Source organism: Pleurodeles waltl, chromosome 12 (assembly GCF_031143425.1).
Source record: "Pleurodeles waltl isolate 20211129_DDA chromosome 12, aPleWal1.hap1.20221129, whole genome shotgun sequence".
Taxonomy (NCBI): Eukaryota; Metazoa; Chordata; class Amphibia; order Caudata; family Salamandridae; genus Pleurodeles; species Pleurodeles waltl.
This window is the reverse complement of record NC_090451.1, coordinates 474,962,399-474,978,214: the sequence shown is the minus strand read 5'-3', so window position 1 is coordinate 474,978,214 and position 15,816 is coordinate 474,962,399.

Here is a 15,816-nt window from a genome sequence, read left to right as displayed (position 1 = left end):
GGTGTCAGAGTATGGACTGGAAGGTACATGTCATTCAAATGCCATGCATTCTACTAATGTAGCTTCTCTTGTACTTCTGTTGAACTTGAATCAAATGAGGCACATTTGAAATGTAGAGGCCTTTTTTGGTTTGTTTTTCATAAAACACAGTACATGGAAAGTAGTAGAGTGCATAGCCCAACCTTTTGACTTCTGTGGAGCCCCACTTTATCATTAATGGAGCCCAGGGACCCCCACTGAATCATCATTGGAATCCGGGGACCTCCACAGAGTCATTACTGGAAGCTTGGGCCCTAAATTGTCAATATTTATTAATATTTTTTAATCTTCTAAGCAGTCGCGGACTCTCTGAGAAGGCTTCACGGACCCCCCAGGGGTCTCCGGACCACAGGTTGGGAACCACTGGTGTAGAAGAATACAAATGATAGCATTATTTCTGGTAGAATGCTTATATTAAATTGCTATGTAGACCCTTCAGTAGAAAGTGCTGTTTAGTGAGTAGTACTGGACACCAGATATAATATTGTGAAGCATATCTATGGTTTGAACAGAGCAAAATGATATACTGTATCAAGTATTAATAGTGTTACTTGTGCTATAGCATGTTCTAAGGGTTTCATAGCTTTGAAATGAGAAAATGTATTACAGCTCTTTATGTAGACTTATACATGGTGTTGAATGTTAGTCCATACTTGTATAATTTCATGTGTGTTGTCCTTTTCAAAATGTTACTTTCTTTCATATGTACATCTTGACTTTTTCTCTCTTAAGTATTCTTCACAATTATTCAAGATGAGTCCATTGCCTCCACATAGCCAAGCCCTTAAAGTAGATAAGCTTGTGCTTCACAGAGTGTTTGTCTTGTGCACAAATCTTCATGGAGAGCTCAGTCTCACCAGACATGCAAAAGCTCTAAGAAGGCTAAGGGGCATATTTATACTCTGTTTGCACCGAATTAGCGTCATTTTTTTTTTACTCTAATTCGGTGCAAAACTAACTCGATATTTATACTTTGGTGCTAAACACCGTCTAGCGCCAAATTTATGGAGTTAAAGTCATTTTCTGGAAGTGGAGACCTACCTTGCCTTAATGAGATGCAAGGTAGGCATTCCTGTGCAAAAAATGACTCTATGGCCTTAACGCCATATTTAGGGGCATATTTATACTCTGCGGCACATTTATACTCTGTTTGCACCAAATTAGTGTCATTTTTATTTACTCTAATTCAGTGCTAAACTAACTCCATATTTATACTTTGTTGATAGACCCGTCTAGCACCAAGGCCCTGATTTATACTTTTTCTGTGCCGCATTAACGTCATTTTTTGATGCAAAAGTGGCGCAAACTTACAAAATATTGGCCCTTAGTTATACTTTTTGCTGCAAAACTGCACTAACTCAGTTTTGTACCAAAAAGCTTAGCACCGGCTTGCACCATTTCTGTGCACCAGCCGGGCACCATATTTATGGAATGGTGCAAAGGGTAGGCTAGTGTAAAAAAAACAACGTTAGGCAGGTTAGAGTCAAAATTAATGCCTCTAACCAGATTAGCGTCATTTTTTGATGCTAGGGGGCATATTTATCCTCTGTTTTCACTGAATTAGCGTCACATTTTTTATCTCTAATTCGGTGCAAAACTAACTGCATATTTATACTTTGGTGCTAGACCCTCCTTGGTGAGCGGGCACGGGAAAGTCGCTGAGGAGCTGCTGGGAGGGTGGTGCTGGTACGGGGAGTAGCGGCTGTACCTGTAGTTGGGGTGGGCACAGAGGTGTCCGCCACTGTCAGGGAGCTTCCATCGGAGGAGGTGTCGCTGTCAGAACTGTCCCCTCCGGTCTCTGTCGTGGTGCTGCCCTCACCCTCTGTTCCACTGGTGACCTCACTGTCGGCCTCCAGGCCCATGTGGGATGCAGCTTCCTCCGTCGCCGGTGCCTCTGCTCCTCTGTCAGATGATGCTAGTGCACACAAAGTCAGGGTGACAAAACAAAAGGGGGTGGGAGACAGAGGATACAGTTGGTCAATGCCAAAAACACTACCGTTGGCGTACACAACTCACAGGGAACAGCCCTATGCACTAGGCCATGCACTGACAGTTACAATGCTAGTCACCAGGCCATGGGGTACAATGCCTAACACACCTGGAACCCACAGGGCCCTGCAGGTAGTAGATGCCAACTAGATATTATTGGGATTGGAGTGCATCTGAGCTTGCCAATCATGGAACTTACCCTGCCATGTTCGCCCTGGCCTAGGGGCAACCATAGACCTACATCCCGCACCCAGGAAACACCATAACGCATGCAAAGTCATGATTCTGAATCTGTACTCACCCCCTTGTGGCTGCTGTGATGTCTTCAAGTGCCCATCCAACTCCGGATAGGCCACTGCAAGGATGAGGAACATCAGGGGGGTCAAGGTACGATGGGCAACACTTCCTCGTTTGGAGGCCAGCACCAGCTGGGCCTCCGCCGTCTTCCTTCCCCAGCATCCCAGGTCCTCCCACTGTTTTCAACAGTGGGTGCTCCGTCTGTCAAATACCCCCAGGGTGCGCACCTCCTTGGCGATTCCTCGCCACATACCCTTTTTCTGATGGGCGCTGACCCGCAGAAAAAGATACAGCAGAAAAGGTATTATTCATACCATCCGGACTGTTACACTCATGGCCCACCATATGCCTCACGTCGCCTTACGCACAGACATGGCCCACCGAACATGCAGAACTCTGCCCAGGACCCATCAGTCCCCGCCACAAGAGGCTTACACACACAGCATGCCATACATTCATGCCCCACTCATCGTGCTCACAGTGTACTCACCTGTTTGTCTAGAGGACCATAAAGTAATGGGTCCTGGGGTAGGGCCCCATCCACTAGTCTCTCCAACTCCTCAGAAGTGAAGGCAGGGGCCCTTTCCCCAGATACTCGAGCCACGGTCACTTCCAGACACAGGTCACAGCAGCAATTGCAGTGTGGGTCCTCTCCTGTTGAAGGTCAGGTAGCAAATGAGTGAACAGATAGAAAATGGCGGTCATGTCCGCGGCTGTGCGTACCATCACCGCCGGTGTATATCACCATTGGCTCCTGGAACCCGTAGACCCTAATGATAACCAATGATGTGTTGCACGGCGGTTGTCGACGGCCTCCTGCAACGGCGCACAATGCCAGCAGAATTACCTCATTTCCACTTGTCCCTCCTCACAGGTCAGGTGGCCGCCATTTCAGGGGGGCACAGTCCATGGCACCTAACTGTGTCACAGCAGACATAGGCACATCAATGGACCTACACGTTCACATACTGTTTTTGTAAAAAAAGAAAGGCATATTAATCAGAGTACATGTTTGAATATGACCATCTGCTCACCGTTTTTCACACTAGAGTTCAACTGATGAGGATGAATAGGAGATGGAGACATACACCCGTGTACAGACCCCTGGTGGACCAGGCAACAATGGAGTACAGGTACATTATCCTAACCTACAGACTTGATAGGGCCACAATCCAAGAGCCGTGTGCCCAATTGGAGCCAGACCTGATTTCAGCTATCCGCCACCCCACAGGTATCCCCCCTCTAGTGCAGGTCTTGTCAGTGCTCCATTTTGTGGCAAGTGGTTCCTTCCAAACGACAGTGGCCATGGCATCAGGGATGTCACAGTCTATGTTCTCAAACGTGCTGACCAGAGTGTTGTCTGCCCTGATGAAACACATGCACAGCTACATCGTATTCCCCCAGGTGGAGGATTTGGCCACAGTGAAGGCTGACTTCTATGCAGTGGGACATATCCCAAACATCATTGGTGCTATTGATGTTACACATATTGCCTTTGTCCAACCCCGGAGAAATGAACAGGTGTTCGGAAATCGAAGGTGCTTTCAGTCTCTGAATGTGCAGATGATGTGTTTGGCAGGCCAGCACATCTCCCATGTCTATGCAAAGTATCCTGGCTCTGTGCATGATGCCTTTATCTTGAGGAATAGCAGCATCCCATATGTGATGTCTCAACTCCAGAGGCAGAGAGTGTGGCTAATAGGTGAGCCCATGGTCCCCACCCAGTTGATGTAGGTATATGGGTGTGGTGTTCTCCCTAAGAGTGTCTGGCTAACAGGTATCTCTCAATATTTTCAGGTGACTCTGGTTACCCCAACCTCTCATGGCTACTGACCCCAGTGAGGAATCCCAGGACAAGGGCAGAGGAACATTACAAAGAGGCACATGGGTGTACAAGGAGGATCACTGAGCGAACCTTTGGCCTCCTATGGGCCAGATTCCAGTGCCTCCATCTGACAGGTGGATTCCTGTATTACTCACCCAAGAAGGTGTGCCAGATCATCCTTGCATGTTGCATGTTGCACAACCTGGCCTTGAGACGCCAGGTGCCTTTTCTGCAGGAGGATGAGGCTGGAGATGGTCATGTGGCAGCGGTGGAGCCTTTGGACAGTGACAAAGAGGAAGCAGAGGAAGAGGATGTGGGCAGCAGAACTACTATAATTCAACAGTACTTCCAGTGACATACAGGTAAGACAATGTAATTTCACCTTCCATTGCAGTTTTGTGTTGGACATTGTACATGGCAGCCTTATTTTCCTATTCCTGTGGCCACTTACTGTACCCTTTGGCATCTCTATTTTCAGATATCTGTGCCCCACTCTGGCTCCTGGTGTGTTTACTGCTGCCTTCTACAGGTCATAACTATGTATACGTAACTGTACATTTGAATTGCAATGTTTACATCTTGTTAAACTAATACAGATTTCAATTAATTGACAGACTCCATACTTGTATTTGTTCCAAGGGTTTATTTATTTGCTAATAAGGGTAGGGGGTATTGCAATCGGCTGGGTTGATGGTGGAGGAATGTCCAGGATAGAGTTGAGTCTATTGGTATCACAGATACATTGTCCAAGGGGGCATAAGGTGTGGGGCAATGGCAGTTCAAGGTGGACAGGGTGACTGAGTGGGACACAAGGGTAACATTTAGGGGAGTAGTAGTTCCTGGCAGGGTTCTTGGCAATGTTCTCTGGCTTCTGCCTGGATCTCAGGGACCTTTTGTGTGGTGGTTCTCCTTCTGCAGGGGGAGGGTTGCTGGTGTCCTGTTGTTCCAGTGGTGGGGCCTCCCGTCCACTAGCATCAGCTGAGGTGGAGGGCTGTTCATCGGTGAGGCTAGTGTCAGGGACCCATTGGTGTGCCACTGCCGCCCTCATGGTGTTGGCCATGTCTGCCAGCACTCCTGCAACGGTGACCAGGGTGGTGTGGATGTCTCTCAGATCCCCCCTGATCCCCAGGTACAGTCCTTCCTGTAGCCGCTGGGTCTCCTGCAGCTTGGGCAGTATCTGGCCCATGGTGTTCTGGGAATGGTGGGATGCTTCCAGGATGTTGGTGAGTGCCTCGTGGAGAGTCGGTTCCCTTGGCCTGTCCTCCCCCTGTCGCACAGCAGTCCTCTCAGCTTCCTTGTTGTCCTGTGCCTCTGTCCCCTGAACCGTGTGCCCACTGCCACTGACCCCAGGTCCCTGATCGTCCTGTGTTTGTGGGGTTGCCTGGGGTCCCTAGAGTGGTAGACACACTGCTGATTGATGTCTCCTGGGGACAGAGGGATGGGCCTGCTGGTGGGTGCTGTGCTGGTGTTTCCTGCGGGGGAGGCTTGGGACTGTGGCTGGGTCACGGACTGTCCAGAGGTCCCTGATGGGCCAGGTTGGTCATCCTGATCCAGGCGTGAAGAGCTGCTGTTATCACTTTGGTCCTCTTCGAGGGGCTGGATGTTGCTAGCACCTCCTCTCCGGTGACATTGTGTGGGGGTCCAGTGGGGATGTAAATGCAGTGCTATTGTTACTGCGTGTGACATCTTGTGCATGGATATGTTCTCCTCTATGGTTGTTATCACCAAGGCAGCTTTGACTTGTGTGAGTTGTGATTTCGTTGGCTAAGTGCTTGTTACTAGTGTGCATGCAGTGGCGATGGAGGTCCATACACTGGTGTTGCATGCAGGGATTGGTATTGGGATGGGTGGGTTGTGATGGTGGGGTATATGTGAAGGGGTAGATTGATGGGGTGAGGGTAGGGGTAGGAGTTTGTGGTGACATGCAGGTGGGGGGGTTGAAAGTAGTAAAGATTTGACTTACCTGAGTCCAGTCCTCCTGCTACTCCTGCCAGGCCCTCAGGATACATGATTGCCAAGACTTGCTCCTCCCATGTTGTTAGTTGTGGTGGAGAAGGTGGGGTCCACCGCCAGTCCTCTGTACAGCTATCTGGTGTCTTGTTACCACGGAACGCACCTTCCCCCATAGGTCATTCCACCTTTTCCTGATGTCATCCCTTGTTCTGGGGTGCTGTCCCACGGTGTTTACCCTGTCCACGACTCTCTGATGTAGCTCCATCGTCCTGGCAATGGACATCTGCTGCACCTGTGATCCGAATAGCTGTGGCTCTACCCAGATGATTTCCTCCACCATGACCCTTAGCTCCTCCTCTGAGAACCTCAAGTGTCTTTGTGGTGCCATGGGTGTAGTGTGTGTGTGTGAGAGTGTGTGGGGTGATGTGTTGGGGTGCGAGCTGTGAGGTGCGTGGATGGTGTATGGGTGATGGTTTTCTGTGGCTCTGATTCAGTGGGTGCTCCTGGCGTGTCTCTCTCTCAGTTGTCAATTTTTCATGAAGGGTTTTGGGTAGTGTGTGTGCATGTTTTATAGTGGTGTGGGTGTGTGTGTGTGGTGTGTGTATGTGCGTCAGGTGTGTGTAGTTTGAATTGTCCAATGTGGTGTTGTTTTGTATGTGTGTGTGTATGTTGAGCGCTGCGGTCTGTACCGCCAATGGTTTCCCGCGGTTGAATGACTGCCACAGTGATTCATGGGTCATAATGCTGTGGGTGTATTTCTGTTGGCGTAACAGTGGGGGTTTTGGTAACGCCAGTTTATCACTGACATTTGGGCTGGCGGACTTGTGTGTGTGTCTGTAAAGTGGTGGATTTCTAGTTGTGGGTCATAATACGCGTAGTGGTATACCGCTGCGGTATGTTGGCAGCAGTCAGCATGGCGGTAAGAAGCACCTACCGCCAATGTCATAATGAGGGCTCAAAGCCCCTTTATGGGGCCACATACCTACTTTGCAGAGCCTTCACCTTGTGCACATCTGTTCATGGAGAGGTCAGTCCCTCCACATACCGAAACTCCATTAGGTGGTCAACCCCATAGTACACATAGACTTTGCCCTGTGCACAGCCCTTTACAGTGAAGGCAGTCTCTTTAGACCCTTGAACCCCATTAGGCAGCCAAGCCTCAACTACACACAGGCTTCACCTTCTGCACAGTTCTTCATGGAGAAAGGCCAGCCCTCCCCACACTCAAGGCCCATGAGCTTGCAAAGTCTCTACTAGAAGTTAGTACCTAGAAACACAGAAGAGGCAGCTAGCAATAAGAGGTTACAACAATGTCCTCCAGCTCCTGTGCATGATTGGAAGTGCATGAATATTTACAAAATAAGACAAAAGTCAATCAATAAACTAAGGTTTTTTTCTTAAATACATATAGCAGAGGAACAGTAAAGCACAGACTGAGAATTTTGTAAAGACTTGACCACTGCCGTTAGGAAATTCTGAAAACTAAAAGGGCGTTATTTGGCTTGCTTATCAAACAGGTATGTGACAGTGCATTCATCATATTTGGATACTGTTTGTCCACCACGTTAAGATATGCAACCTAGAGCCAGATATACAAAGATTAGGAATAGTGATTTCCTACTTGCGATTTCCTGCTAATTGCAATTAGGAAATTGCTATTCCTAATGTATGAAACTCTTTTGTCATTCATTTGTGATTGGTAGCGGTCACAAATAGATCTCCCTCATACATACTAAGGAGGTAGGTTACTAGAGCCCTAAGAATCACTGGCTTCACAGGAATTATGGCCTTCGGTTTCAGTTTCATTTTTTGAGAGTAAGGAGTAGTCGATGGAACTACTGCCTGCTCATAAAAAATATATATTCAACCATTGTTAAAGTGAAAGTGGTCCCTTGGGGACCCCTTCCTATTTGTGAATTGGTTACCAACAATTGTCTTTAAAGTGCATCCACATTCCGGTCGCAAATCATTTGCACATAACACTGCATATTGCTAATAGAAAGGGATGCCTAAACACCCCCCTAACAAGTACTGAATCGCAAAATCCACATTGCATTTGGTAACAAGTTACCGAATCACAATTTGAGTGCTTTCTCTCAGAAAAAAAGCATTTTTGCGGACACAAACAGCCCAATCGTGTAGAAAATGCTTCTACATCTGGCCCTTAGTGAGAAAGTTATACTTTGTCAAATTCAAGCTCTTCATTAAAAGTCATAAATAATGCTCTGTTAAATTGGACACCCTCAGATGCGATAAGTATGACCTGTGACTTTCAAATAACATAAATTGGTCCTGAAAGAAAGATTTAAGAAAATAAGTGGTAGTGCAAGAAAGCCATGAAGCGATGACTAGAGAGACTGTTAGCTACTTTCAAAAATGGAATTGCTGAATTTACTGCACCATTCCAGTAGAATATTCAGCACAAAGTATGTGTTTGTTGCTGCCGTACAAAGTACAAACAAAAATGGTAGGTGTCTGCACTAGTGACTTGATAGCTGGGGAACTGTTTGATCTGTGTATGAGCCAGGCAGTGTGCAAGTAGTATATTAACAAACTTTTTGATAACAAATTGCCTACCAGAGACATTCACAATATCTTAGAAAGCTCTTCAATTCCAGCTTATCTTCAGTAGCCGAATGTTGATGAGAGTATTGTCATTCAAAATGTGTACCCTTTCCAAGCTATAGTGTGTATGTAACCAAAAGCTATGAAGAGACCTCCTCCATAGTTAGAGAAAGTCATGAAAGACAAAGTAGTATACCATCCACTAGACTTGAAGGAGAACATTGAAACTCATGTTATACATCAAGAAGAACCAATAGTGGTCCATGGCAATGGTAAGCCAACAGAGGATACACTTGGAATCAACTAGTTTGGATCAATAAGATAAAGGAAGTGTTACAAAAACTAATAGTAGAAAATAAATTCTCCAAAGATCCAAATGTAGGCCAATACCTGACTTTACTAGGCACACACCCTTCAATGTCTAGAGGGAGGGGTCAGTTTGGGAGAATAGATTTTGCTGAATGAAAAGTCATCTTTTAGCATTACATTATTCACCCTGTACACTTTAGGCAAATCATGGATGATGCTTTCAAATAATATCACATGAAGCAAGTGAAAGGAAAGCTAATTAAGATGAGGAAAAAACTTTAGAAGACTATTGTTTTCCACTTCTCTTTCCCACAGGAGAAGGAGGTCAGCACGTTTATTGTCCAGGGCAGATTCCTACTTCAGAGTACAGGTCAATTAGACAGTTTGGTTTAGACAGAAGATCATGTACTTTGTTCATCTTCTGCTTGAAAGTGAGCTTCCTGTGTCGTGCAATGCTGTGGTACATATTGCCAAAACAGGATATAATTCCTTAATATGACTGCCAGAGATTGTACTGAAAATGTTTTGGGCAAAAATAGAATTCTTAACTGGAAATGTTACAAATGAGTACTGATTATGTCTGTATTCTGAACTGAATGGCATGTTGTATGCATTAGGCAGCAACTGGTGTGTTGTAGTTCCACAAATTTTGAAAGCACTGACATTGTGTTAGAAATTGAGTTTCTTGTTGGCTGCGTTATGCATCAAAGCCAGGCAGAACCCAACACTCTAGTCAGGGAAAGGGAGCTACACACTCATGATAATCCCTGCTCACCCCCTTTGGAGCTTGACTAGAGCAATCAGGCTTATCCCAGAGACAATGTGTGAAGCGTTTGTACAACTCACGTACACCTGTGACACAATAAATACACCACAAAAGAGACTCCAAACAACATTAGGTAAAACATATAATATATATATTTTTCATAAATCAGAGACTAAAACACCGAAAACAGTTATTACCTTGCCAACTAGGCAGTTGTCAAACATAAAGATGAGTGCAAATACAGGAAACATTTCCAAATTGTACATGTCACGAAAACACACCCTCCGAATGTATACACGACAGATCCTGTAATATGCTATAGCGGCAAAAACAACATATAATATCTCATCAGGTCATTAAATGCAGCATAAATACCAAGGGCATGAAATAAAAGGGTGAAATGCAGAAGTAGCGGAATTACCCCAAAATACCTTCAACATGAAGGCCACAGCGCATCTGTGCTTCTGTTATGCACTTGCGCTCCTGTTATACACACCCACCCCATCAGGCAGAGGAGCTCCTGCACTCCTACCACTGTAATTATGGTCAAGTTGGGCTTGGCAGGAAAGAGCCTCTGTCGAGGATTCCCTCCAGTCCTGCAGGCCATGTTGTGCATGCCCCCGTATCAGGTATGCTGCCAGTAAGGGGGCACACAAATATCCCATGTCAGCAGGGAGACCTCTCTTGATCTCCCCACTGGCAGGATTGACAGTGTGGCTGCCCGCAAGCATGCAACGAGCCACTGAAGACTCACCGTTCCCAACACACACTCGCCTCAGCTGGGACAGTTCCTGAGCAGCGGCGCTCCTAACATGGGGGTGTCCGCCGACTTCAGGCAGCCTTGTGGTGCTGGGCCCTAGGTCAGGGCTTTGTTGAAGGTATGAGAAGCCTGCCGCTCATCACAGAAATGCTTCTCTATTGGGTGGCCATCCTGCCTTGTCAGAGTTCCCCTCCTCCTGAAGGGTTATGGCTCAACTGGACACCCGGGCTCTTCCCACGCTGCTGACAAAGATCTCCACACACTCTAGCCCGGAAGGAAAACACTCAGGGGGTCATTCTGACCTCGGCGGTAAAAGGCGCTTACTGCCGGTCAGAAGACCGCCATAACACCGCCGCGGCCGCGGTAAACCGCCACGGGCATTCTGACCCGCAACTGGCAAACCGCCAAAAACCCGACACCAACAAAAGTCCGCCACACCAAAGGTCAGCGACAAACTGGCGATGACCAAACCTCCACTGTCACGCCAACAGAAAAACGCCCCTGCCATTACGACCCACGAATCCACGCAACGGTCTTTCAACCGCGGTATTCCATTGGCGGTACACACCTCCGCGGTCAAAATACACACACCCTTACAAAACACAACCACATTGGACAATTTGAAACACACACACCTGATACACATACAAACAACACTCCCACACACCCAATACAATATAAAACACCCACCCACATCACCCACAAACCCCTTCGAAAAAAAAATTCAACAGAAAGCCAGAGATAGACAGCACTGCTTAGACAACACCATCACACAGAGGCAAACCACACCATCACCCACACAATATCCACGCACAAAACACCACACATCACCATACTCACCATACTCTACAACACATTCACCACCCCACACTTCATCCACACCACCCTATGGCACCCCAAAGACACCCCCGGTTCTCAGACGCCGAACTCCGGGTCATGGTGGAGGAAATAGTTCGGGTAGAACCCCAGCTCTTCAGGACACAGGTGCAGCACACCACCATTGCCAGGAAGATGGAGCTATGGCAAAGGATAGTCGACAGGGTCAACGCTGTGGGACAGCATCCACGAAATCGGGATGACATCAGGAAGCGCTGGAACGACCTACGGGGGAAGGTGCGTTCCATGGTATCAAGGCACAACATCGCGGTGCAGAAGACTGGCGGCGGACCCCCACCTACTCCCCCAGAATTTACAGCATGGGAGGAGGAAGTCTTGCACATCCTGCATCCTGAGGGCCTCGCAGGAGTATCTGGAGGAATGGACTCTGGTAAGTAAAATCTTAACTACTTCTTCCCACCCCCACCCCACCTGCATGCCAGCACATACCCCCACCCTCACCCCCACCCCCATCACACCTACTTCCCTGCAAATGGCTCACCATCACAACCCACCCATCCCAACACCAAGACCTGCATGCGTCCACAAAGCATGGACACCCATCACCAAAGCATGCCCACTGCACATACACATCTCCACCACAAGCCACCCTCACAGACGCCCACACACAGGAATGCCAGCCCTGGGGTACACGGGCACCCACCCATAGACCGATATGGCACACACTGAAGCAATAATCATACCTCTATACCCCTGCAGGACCCAAACGCCACCACACAGCCCAGGAGGGTCCAGTAATGTCCATCCCACCCCCAGAAGAGGCCACCATTGATGACAGCAGCTCTGTCTCCCTGGACCCAGATGACCAGCCCGGACCATCGGGGACCTCGGGACAATCGGTTCCCCTCACACAGCCACAGGCCACAGCAGACCCAACCCACTCTGGGGACACCAGCACAGCTCCCACCCAGCGGGCCCATGCCTCTGTCTCCAGGACACGTCAATCAGCGGTGTGTCCACCACTACAGGGCACCCAGGTTAACCCACCACCCCAACAACAACAGGGACCTGGAGGCAGTGGTAGTGGGCACACGGTCCAGGGGACAGAGGCACCTGGAAACAGGGGAACTGGGAGGGCTGCTGTGCGACAGGGGGGGGACAGGCCCAGGGAACCCACTCTCCACGAGGCCCTCTCCTCCATCATGGGAGCATACCACCACTCCCAGGAGACGATGGCGACGGTACTGGCCAGGTTCCAGGAGATCCAGGAGCAACAGTACATGGGGTTCAGGGAAGAACTTAGAACCATCAGTTCTGCAATGTGCACCATCGTCGGGCACTCAACCTGATTGTCACCACATTGCGGGACCATGTGGCACCACAAAGGGCCCCTGTCACTAGCATGGACCAAGAACAGGCAACCACCTCCGCCGGCGCTAGTGGACAGGAGGCCCCCACACAACAACAGGCCACCAGAACCCCACCTCCTGCAGAAGAAGAACCACCCCGCAAGCGGGGCCTGAGATCTCGTTAAGAAGACAGAATAGGATGTCAAGACCCCCGCCAGCAAAGGATACCCCTGATGTCATCCCACTGTCCCACATTGTCACCCTGTCCAACCTTTACCTGCCCCTGCTCCACCTTCCACAGGCATATGGACAATGCACCTGTGAGACTGAAAAGCTGGACTCTGCCATGGACATTCCTCCACCATCACCCATCACCGATTTCCCACCATGTCCCTAAATTCAGCATTTTAATAAAAACACTTATTGCACAAAAACAAACTGGAGTCTGCCTGTATTGTGAACAAATGTATTGAACATAATGCTGCCAAATGTCCAGTTACACAGTGATGAAAACCAATGTCATACAGCTGTAGTCCATGGGGAAACAAAGCAGAGGTCACGCAGTGGGGGCGACATCGCTGAAATTGGAAGGGAAAGTCACAACTCAGTTAACATACATTGGGGGAATAGGCCAGACAGTAGAGAGGCAGGAGATTGTAAGTAATTGTAAAATGCCGGTGTTGAATCTTACCTGTGTGTTATTGAAAATACTGTAGTATCACTCTGTCCCTGTTGTCTATGTCGTCCCCGTCGCCTTCCTCCTCTTCACTCTCCACAGGTTCCACCGCTGCCACAACACCACCATCTGGACCATCCTGCAGGAAAGGCACCTGGCATCGCAAAGCCAGGTTGTGAAGCATACAGCAGGCCACGATGATATGACACACCTTCTTTGGTGAGTACATTAGGGATCCACCTGTCATATGCAGGCACCTAAACCTGGCCTTCAGGAGGCCGAAGGTCCGCTCAATCACCCTCCTAGTACGCCCATGGGCCTCATTGTACCGTTCCTCTGCCCTGGTCCTGGGATTCCTCACTGGGGTCAGTAGCCATGACAGGTTGGGGTAACCAGAGTCACCTATTAGCCAAACACGGTGTCTCTGAAGTAGTTCCATCACGTAAGGGATGCTGCTATTTCGCATGATGTACGCGTCATGCACTGACCCCGGGTACTTGGCATTTACATGGGAGATGTACTGGTCTGCCAAACAGACCACCTGGACATTCACCGAATGATAACTTTTTCTGTTCCTGTACACCTGTTCACTTCCTCTGGGGGGTACCAAAGCCACATGGGTCCCATCAATGGCACCAATGACGTTGGGAATATGTCCAAGGGTATAGAAATCACCCTTCACTGTAGCCAAATCCTCCAACTCAGGGAAAACAATGTAGCTCCGCATGTATTTCATCAGGGCAGACAACACTCTGGATAAAACCTTAGAAAACATAGGCTGAGACATCCCAGAAGAAATGGCCACTGTTGTTTGGAATGATCCACTAGCCAAAAAATGGAGTACTGACAGAACCTGCACTAGAGGGGGGATCCCTGTGGGTTGGCGGATGGGTGACATCAGGTCTGGCTCCAGCTGGGCACACAGTTCCTGTATAGTGGCACGGTCAAGTCTGTATGTCAGTATGACATGTCGTTCTTCCATTGTCGACAGGTCCACCAGCGGTCTGTACACGGGAACAGCCCTCCATCTCCTCACAAGTCCCTGTGGACGGTGCCTAGGAAGGACAACATGGAGCACAGAGTCAAGCAACCCACAGGTATGTTCACACAGCTTGCACTGTACACGATTCTCTATGCATTGAATGGCTTGTATGAGTGGCAATGCAAGGCCTAGGCCTGTGTGACGCAGTAGAAATTAAGCCATGTGGGCCTTTGAAATGGCGGCTGCCTGACCTGTGAAGTGTGACAATGTGATGTGAGGTCATTGCGCTGGCGTGGCACACCGTGGCGGTAGGCGGTCGAAGACCGCGGTGCAAAGCTGCATTGGTTAACATTGAACCCTATGGGTTTCAGGAGCCAATGAGGATGTGCGCCGGCGGTCGCGGTACGCACCGCCACGGTACGCACCGCCGGGGCACGCACCGCCGCGGGCGTAACCGCCATTTTCTATCTGCTTAATCACTCGAGACCTGATCATCCACAGGAGAGGACCTATACTGCAAGTGCTGCTGTGACCGCGGTCTGGAAGTGACAATGGCTGCTGCGACTGGGGAAAGGGCCCCTGCCTTCACGTCAGAAGAGTTGGAGACACTCGTGGATGGGGTCCTCCCCCAGTATGCGCTACTCTACGGTCCTCCAGACCAACAGCTTAGTACACTGGGAGCATGCTTAGTGGGCAATGCCTGGGTTGAGTGGGGTGAATGAACGATAGTGGGGAGGGGAGCGGATGAGGAATGCATCGCACGACAGATGAGAGCATGTGCCACATCGCAAGGTTGGGGAGTGGGGGCCACTCACATCGACCATGCAGAAAAGTGATGATGTTTCTTTTCCCACCCTGTACATGTCACATAGGTCAGCGCCCATCAGAAGATCGACATTTGGCGTGCCATTGCCAAGGACGTCCGGGCCCTGGGGGTCCACAACAGACGGGGCACCCACTGCCGCAAGAGGTGGGAGGACATCCGCCGTGGGAGCAGAAAGATCGCCGAGGCTCTGCTGGGGATGGCCTCCCAACCTAGGAGGGGTGCCATACGGCAATTGAGCCCCCTGATGTCCCGGATCCCGGCGGTGGCCTACCCCGATTTGGATGGGCGCGTGAGGACATCACAGCAGACACAAGGGGGTGAGTACCAGCACATTCTGCTATCTTTGCGCGCAGTGGAGGTGCCTGGGTGGGGGAGGAGGGCTGTGGGTATCCCTAAGCCAGGGCGATTTCTGTAGCCTAGGCCCCTCCGTGAGGCATGGCCCTGTGCCCCCACCCCCCACCTCTGTAGGGTGCCTAGTACAGCTATTCATGGCCCTGTGTCATCTATGTGTGCAGTTGTTGTCCATAGGCTTGTAGGCCATGTCCCAGTGATTGAGTAGTGTACCCCAAGTGCGCGGCATAGTGCAGTGGGCTTCTGTGTCTGTCCTCTCCGCCAACGGTATCGCCAATGCATGCACTCAACA